This window comes from Giraffa tippelskirchi, chromosome 13, assembly GCF_054371585.1.
Source record: "Giraffa tippelskirchi isolate mGirTip1 chromosome 13, T2T-mGirTip1v1.2.pri, whole genome shotgun sequence".
NCBI lineage: Eukaryota > Metazoa > Chordata > Mammalia > Artiodactyla > Giraffidae > Giraffa > Giraffa tippelskirchi.
In genome coordinates, this window is record NC_137287.1 from 47181000 (window position 1) to 47189512 (window position 8513).

The 8513-nt window shown below is 38.7% G+C and overlaps 2 long non-coding RNA genes across 3 annotated transcripts in view; one reads left to right on the top strand and one right to left on the bottom strand.

Moving 5' to 3' along the window:
• Positions 1–7939, bottom strand: part of LOC145531567 (uncharacterized) — a 112397-nt gene extending 104458 nt beyond the window's left edge. Inside the window, exon 1 of one of the 2 annotated variants that reach the window (XR_014072537.1) lies at positions 7669–7740. This is a non-coding gene — a long non-coding RNA (uncharacterized LOC145531567). Of the gene's footprint in view, positions 1–7668 lie in introns of both variants that reach the window. The other variant, XR_014072538.1, reaches the window with a different exon arrangement.
• Positions 5386–7190, top strand: LOC145531568 (uncharacterized). Its single transcript, XR_014072539.1, has 2 exons — positions 5386–5803; positions 6078–7190. It is a non-coding gene; the product is annotated as an uncharacterized LOC145531568 (long non-coding RNA).
• Positions 7940–8513: the final 574 nt, after the last annotated feature.

Genomic DNA, 8513 nt, shown 5'->3' on the forward strand with positions numbered 1-8513 from the left:
TTCTCCCATCCTCATCTTCTTAGCAGTGTTCATAAAGAATAATGCTTTCCAACTGGCATGTCCACAAACTTCTGGAGTTTAGCTGAAAGTAAATTATACATTTTACTATATAAAGATTTTGATGAGACTATAAAGCTTTTTCAGTATAGCCTCTTAAATGAAAAGTGTGAATTTTAAAGCCTTCCAAAATAAAAATAGACAATTTGTGCAATAGATTATGATGACTCTCAAAGCCTACCTGGTATACTGAGTGAAGGTGAAGGATATTTGCAAATTAAAAGCAGCTATTTTTTTTTTTAGTAAGAATTTGTATTAGATGATTTATATCCAATACATCTTTAATTATTAATGTCAGCCTGATGCCAAGTTGATCTCCCATTATCTCAAAATATGTACTAAGTCAAAAAAGTTAATAAATACAAGGTAACTAGAATTAAAAGCACAGTGGTACTATATGGCAAGAGATATAAGTTTATCCTGTAAAACTTGATCTGCTTCAATGGCCAAGTTTCTAAAACTAGTTTATTTCACACACGGTCTACTAAGTAGGTAACTAGAATCAGCAGCAGGTGTTAGCTGATATAATATAAAATTCAAAACTCAACCTCAAACAGCATAATATATTTTCTAAAGCAACTTGTTTCACATCTGGATGCTCTCCAAGTTCTCTCAACTTTACCCAGTACTTAAACATGCCTTTTAACCATGACTTGTATTTCTCAACACAGATTCCAAAATTTACTTTCTGCCTTCTGCTCTCTCTGGTAACAACTGCTCATTTGTGCTGACTCATAGTTGATATTTGATCCATGATGGCTAAGATTATTTTCTCACTTACTTAAAAGAAACCCAATTTTTCATCCTGTATTTATGCATTTGCTTATTAGAACATTTGCCTAATTTCTAAAATCTTAAGTTAATGTGATATTCTAGATTTTCATTTCATTTCTGGTCTCATTTGCCAAGTAGGTGCATTTTTCTCCACCACATCTCCTGGCCCCTTATCCACACTTCTTACAAAGGCAATTGGAAATTTTTCTACTTTGGATGAAAGAGGACTGCAAAAGGAAACACTGCACTTGGCTTCCAGGTTGGAAGAGTCTGGAAGATGGAAGAAGACAAGAGCCTACAACCACACCTGTTGAAGTGTTCTGTCAAATTTCCTATCTGTTAGCAACTGTCTTACATCTGCCCCTCCAGACCTTATTCTGCTCTATACATGATCCCTCACCCACCAGTTGAGTTCACCCAATAAGCCCTGGAGGAAAAGGGGTGAAGGGGGAAGTGAGAAAGGGACTGAACCTTCCGGCTGCCTCTCCTCAAGATCATCTCAGGGGTGTGTTCCTGGACCAAAGGTCCTTGCCCCCATCAGGGCAGCCTCCTCTGGATGGACACTTCTCGTGGCTGTGGTGGCTGTTCTCTGTCCTCATCTTTTCAAGAGTGGGGCAGTTACGATGCAGTAATACAGAGGAAAAGAATCTGCCTGCCAAGGAGCTCAGCATCAGTCCTTCCAATGAATATTCAGGGTTGATTTCCTTTAGGATTGAGTGGTTTGATCTTGCTCCAAGGGACTCTCACGAGTCTTCTCCAACACGACAAGTTCCTATGCAATACTGTTCTTTCCAGCACTGGACTTCACCTTTACCACCAGACACATCTACAGCTCAGCATCATTTCTGCTTTGGCCCAGCGGCTTCATTCTTTCTGAAGCTATTAGTCATCGCTCTCCACTTTTCCCTGTAGCATATTGGACACCTTCTGACCTGGGGGCTTCATCTTCCAGTGTCATTATCTTTTTGCCTTTTCATACTGTCCATGGATGTTCTCCAGGCAAAAATACTGCAGTGGGTTGCCATTTCTTTCTCCAGTAGACTATGTTTTGTAGGAGCCATTGATTGTATGAATAGCTGTGTTACATTTTCTGGGGACAATGGGATTCTTGACAACAATGAAGGAAGACTGTTCTTGTCTTAGGTGTAAGGTACCTGGGAGTCAAGGTGCTGCAGAGATATGCTAGGAGTTTAGAATGGAAGGGGGTTGAGGTGAGAGGCGAACAAACCAAAAGGAGTTACTCGGGTGTGTGTGTGTGTGTGATGCTCTTACCTGAGAGAAAGAAAAGATTTTTTAGTAAAGGTTTGGGCAGAGCAGTTACCACCCTGTGCCTGTCAGCACCACTGTGTCTACCCTGTGCAAGCTGCCCCATCCCCAGCTCCAGCAGGCACTGCTCTCTCTGTCCCTGTGTCACCCATCCAGCTCATGTGGCTCATCTACCTCCCAGGGACAGCCCTGAGGTGTTCAGTGTCAGAGCTCTTAATGGGCCAGTGAATAACACCACTGGCATTTTATTTGCAGTAGTGATTGAGCAAAGGACTCTAACCCTAATATACTCACTGCTTGCTATTGTTTTTAGTATTCGACTATAGTAGTGTTTTAAAAATTAAATGAAGAATAAACTCAAATTCTAAAAACAAACAAACAAAAACAGTGTAGAACTACAGATGGTAGAACCTCAGTTTGCTTTGGCCTGAATCAGCAGTTTAAATAGAAAGTTTTTCCTCAATCTCTCTTCCAAGCATTGGATGTGATCTGATCTCAGGATTGAAGTTTTGTTTTTTTTAAAGAAAATTGTTTTAATTTTTAAATGAGGAAGGTAAAATAGAAGAAAAGGAAGGTGGTTGAAAGGAAGGAAGCACACTTAACAGGAGTATTTTAGAAACTGAATTCTACACGTGGTTCTGTTTCTTATGTGATGGCAGTGGTAGTCAGACGTACTTACACTTTGTAAGATAAAATAACTCCCTCACAGCCGTGCTATATTAAATATTGATTTCTTCCTTTTAATTTCAAGCATCCATCAAATTCTAAATTCAAAATTACCTTTTAAAAGACAGATTAATTATTTCTCATTGTTGCTTGAATACTGGATTTCAGCTGAGCTAGAAACCTGTAGTTTTATTTTCTCCACCCCATGCCCAATATCTGATCATCTATCAAAATCTATTATATAGTTGTGCAAACCTGAGCTCTCTTTAAAGCCTACAGGCACAAATCTCTCTAGGCCAAGGAGTTGCTTTATAAAACACATCCTCATTATAATAAAACTCTTCTGAAAATCAACTTCATGGAAGCGAGCATTTTCATTTCTTCTAAGTAGGAACACCAGAATTAGCCAAAAAGCAAGTTTTTTTGTGTGAGCTGCACAAGCAATGTCAGAGAAGTTGACCACTTAGCCACTTGGCATTGAGTCACTCTCTTGAAGACACTGCCAACAAGGGCATAAATTGTATTGGTGGTTTTTGTGAATTGGACTCTGGTCAACTGAGTTCTTGACTCAAACCACCAACTCATTTCACATAGTTGACTGCTCAGTCCTCAGTCTGCAATAACATTTTTTCAGGACTTACATCTTAGGTATAGGCAGGATTTGAATCAGTGCCCTCAGGGCAAGAGGCTTCAAAGTACATCATTAATAATCTCTGCATTCCATTCACACTAGATAAGGACTTGTGGGCTGGGGAAAAATTCACAGGTTTTATCTATTTGGGTTGGCACCACTGTGCAGCCAAGCTTAGGCTAGCCAGTTCGGTTCACGCCAAGCCAAGAGTCTACCTTTGGTGAAAAAAAAACTGTGGGGAAGTAAACATAAAGGGAATTGTCACATATGAAGAAGTCACAAGTCTCCTTGAAAAGGTGAAAGTCAATACAGCAAGAACTTGTCATTTAAAAGTCTTACCTTTTTTTTTATAAAAATAAGTATCAAATATTTATTTAGGAGTATAGATTACAACAGTGAAAATCAGAAACAATCTAAATGTCCAACAATAAATTACTATTTAAAAAAATAGCCTTTCCTTATTTTCATATTTGGGGCATATTTCATATTTGGTGCAAGCCTTTCTTATTTTCATATTTGCTCTTTTGAACCATCTCTGGAATGAATAGGTTAGAATATCATTACTCAAAAGTGGTGCAAGAACTGATCAAACAATGTTTTTCTTTTAATATCTAAGTTATTAGGGGAACAAAATCCCTGTGCACATCTGAATGGGTTAAATGCTTTTTATTTATATTATGTAAGAATTAATCAGGAAAAAATTATAAAAAGAAAGAATAGTTTATATAAGGAAAGGTCTTAATTATATTTGATAGCATCAAGCCCTGGAGTAATCAATCTACTAACATTAGATACTCAGTATAGCAATCTTGAAGTTAGATAATCTTTTATTTATACGATTTTCTTATGTGTATGTGATTTAAATTAATGAAGCACATAACATTTTTCAATCTGGAGCATTAACCTAAGAGTAGTTAACACCTAAGAACATTTTGTCAGCAGTGATTCAGGTGTTCTCTTGGTGAATCTTTGGATTGTCCTTAACTCGGATTTAATTTCACATTCAGCTCTACTGTAAGCAACCACAGATATGCCAAAGGGCTTTTACAGGTTTTTAAATTTTTTTTTCAGTAACAACTTATAAAACTGTAACTGAAACAAGTTTTGATTTTTTTTTTGATGATTGAAGTAACTGTCTTCTCAACAACTGTATATGAATTAAGGCAAAATGTGACTCAATTTCTTAGTCACCCTGAATTGTCTGGAAAAAAACATGTAAGGAGAAACAAATAAATCTTACTTTTAAAGTAAAACTTACTTCCATATCAACTAAAAATAAAAGTATAAAAAATGTAAAAAGATTTTTAAAAGCTTATTTAATATTTTCCAATAATCTGTTCTGTTAACCCCATTTTCTCTTTGGCTTTGGAGGGATTATCTATTATCTATTGTCCACAGTCTTTCTGATTTGCATATCTGGTATGTTTGGCTTGTAAAGTCGAATCCTATATAAACTGGCCATGAGTATACCTGGAATACTCAGTTGGTAATATTTCTATAAAATTTTCCATTGCTAAGAGAGAGGGGAAAAAAAAAACAAACAAACATTTGATTCAATCCCCTTGCCTACTATGAGCACTTCAACCAATGCTTTTTAATGGATTTGAATCATTAACTGAGTCTATGATCTTGAACTATAACATTATTAGTTACACAATGAAGTGTTCAATTTGGAACTCCTCATTAGATTAATCAAACTGTGATGCCTTAAGATTAAGTTAGGGAAATGTCAGCACATATTAATTTATTTAATTTTAGAAATACGTATCAGAGACCAAAGCAATTTGAGAGGTTAAATTGTCTTTCCACATATCAGATTCATGATCTTCTGGGTTCACAGATCAAGTTCCCTTCTTCCCAAGCACCATGTGAAAACCACAAAAACACTGTTTAGCTTACACAATGTGTTATACATAACAAGGCTCACTCCTTCAGTGGGTACAAAGAAGGTAATTCAATCTTAAAGTTCTACTGCTGTCATAAGTGTTTATGACATCACCAGGACCTAGCAGCTGAATCGTAGCTTTGTCTTCCTTCTGCCAACATGCATTATTACAGATGGATCCTCAACGTCTAAGTAGTCATTTTAACCCCTCCTTTACAAAAATCGCTGCTTATGAAAATTCCCTAAATTGTCAGGATAGTAGAACAAACGACTGCTAGTCTTCTAATAACCCTACCAATGGAGGGAGGCACAGCCCATACTGTTAATTCTGAGTTCACACACAATCATGCTTTTCATTCCCAGACCTCAAAAGCAGATCACCTCCCTAGGTCCAACCCTGAAGGCCCAGTTAGTTCAAGTCTTACTTCCTGAATAAAGACAGGGTAGGCATTCAAGAAAGAACATGGGGTTGGACTTGGAGTAAAAAGGGGTTCAAATGCTTTCCCTTCCACTTACTAATCAAGGTGGGTAATATCAGTCTCTGTTCCTTCTGCTATTTGCACAGGAGCTAAGGGTTTTGGATGTGAATGGCCTCGACCATGGTTCATGGGGTGATTCATGATCATTTAAACCAGTCAATATAAGCCTGTTGTCACTGTGTCTTTTAGGCATGGAGCCAATTAGCATATGGTTTTCTTATAGCCATAGTGATTGATCAAAAGTGGACATGTGACCTAAGTTTGTTCTAGCCCAGTAGAGCTTAAACTTCTCATACATTGATTGTTTTCTTTTCTTAAGGGTGGTGTGGTATGCAGTTCAGAGACTTAAAGCTCCAGCCACTACCATAAAATGAGACACCTGAAAGACAAAGCTGACACAGGAAGAATGGCTAAACTTAAAGAATCTCAAATTGAAGGAGCCAAAGCCCTGATTAAACCTGAAGCTTGTATTATCTCACCACTTTTCAACTACATGATCTACTATTAATATTGTTTAAGACATTGGAATTTGGTTTTGTTTCTTGAATTCAAAGTACTCTGATTCACTGTCTTCCTAATCTTCCGTTTTAGTGTCCTCACCTAAAAAATGAAGATAACAGCGACTACTTTGTAGTGCATTTTTGAAAAGTAAATAAAATGACATACATAAAATATTTGGCACTTAGTACACTTAGTAGCTCTTTTCTGGAGTTTCCCAGGTTGTGCTAGTGGTAAGGAACCTTCCTGCCAATGCAGGAGACACAAGAGATGCAGGTTCTATCCCTGAGTTGGAAAGATGCCCTGGAGAAGGGCTTGGCAATCCACTCCAGTATTCTTGCCTAGAGAATCTCATGGACAGAGGAGCCAGGTAGGCTACAATCCATGAGATCACAAAGCATCAGACACAGCTGAAGCGACTTAGCACAGCACAGACCTTTTCTATTAATGGCCCAAATCGCTTCTCAACATCCTTAAAGTTGCACTCTGCATATTTATCATTCTCCATAGGCACTTTAAATTGTGTTTTTAATTTTAGGATTATGGATTTTGAACTTGAGGTGGAGCTTGGCCATCAATAATTCCTTTCAGAACCAAAAGAGAGCTACAGATTTTATCAGAAAAATAAATCAATCAATCTGCACTGATGAAGAAAACAACTGCTGTAATACACAAAGAGGGGTATCCTACAGTTAAAGAGAAGATTAAGAGACTAGGCAGGCTGATGAAACTCTTTCATTTAATATCCAACCCCAACAAATTTTATGACCTCTTTGACTAAGTTATAGGCCCTCTTTATATAGCTCTAAAGTTCACTAGCCTAATGTTATAACTCTTCTCTCCTGTTCAGTGTCACAGGTTTTCTGCTACCAAAGAAACACTGGTCTCCTGTCTCCTCTGAATCACAAAAGATCCCCTCCCTTCCTGACAAAAATAATTTTTTATTCTTAGTTGAATATGTGTTTTTTAAAGGTTTTGATTTTTATATCCTAAGCTGTCAAAGGAATGAATGCTAATTCCAGGCACTGTACACATTCTCTCTCTTCCCCTAAATGTAATTGTTTGTAAACCATTAAGCCTTATGTTAAGGCTCATAGGTTCAGATTAAGAACACTTAGATGGGGCTTTCCAGGTGTTCAGTGGGTAAAGAACCTGCCTGCTAACACAGGAGATATGGGTTCGATTCCTGGGTCAGGAAGATCCCCTGGAAAAGGGCACAGCAACCTACTCCAGTATTGTTGCCAGGAGAATCCCATGGACAGAGGGATTCCCCTGGCGAGCTACAAACCATGGAGTCACAAACAGTCAGACATGACTGAGCACAACACAGATTATTTTTAGATTATCTGTATCATTTAGGCATTAGTGCTTTACAAACTACCCCAAATTTAGTGTCTTCAAACAGTACTCACTTCTTTGGCTCATGGTTCTACTGGTTAGCAATTTAGGCTAAGTTCAGCTGATTGGTTCTCTTGTTTCCATCTGGGCTATCTCATGTGTCCACATCAGCTGTTGGAGTGATGAAGGTTGCTGACCTAGGATGACCTCAGCTCAGATCAGCTCTGTCCCAGGTGGTCTTTCATTGTCCAGCAGCCTACACTGAACTTTTTCTCATAATGGCAGTGGGGGTCTATTGGGCAGCACTCCACAGGCCTGCAAGCCCTGTAGGTGCCCGGTCTCAAGACCAAACAAGGAGCCCAGAGGCAGTGACAGAGACATCCATGGTTTACTGAACAAAGGGTCTGAGTGCAGCCCCTTGCTGTGTGTGGCAGACAGTGGGCAGGACGAGGCAGAAGTCTTAGCTACTTGGGGGTAGGATGCTACTATGTATAGGGGAATTGACATCCTGTGGGTTCTTCAGTTATCGGGGGACTAAGCCCCATAATTGAGAGGATTGGAGAGTCATGTGAATGCATAAGGGACTGCTCAAGCAGGGAGTATACAGAGAGCAAGAGAACAGCCACCTTGAATGGCCTGACCATACAGCATTCAAGAGAGACATATATGCACACAAGGCATTTGGAGGTTTAATCAGAAGACAGGCACCACATCACTTCTGCCGCATTCTGTTCATCCATTCAAGGCACCTGCCTGTCTAGGTTCAAGGATCAGGAAATAAAGCAACCTCTTGGTGTTCAGAGCAGCAGAGACACATTGCATAGGTGTATGACAATTTTTGCAGTGAACTTATCACAACCTCTGTCCCTTTCTGTATTGTAATTCCTCAAAACCTCTGTTACATTTCTCTTACTCTCAG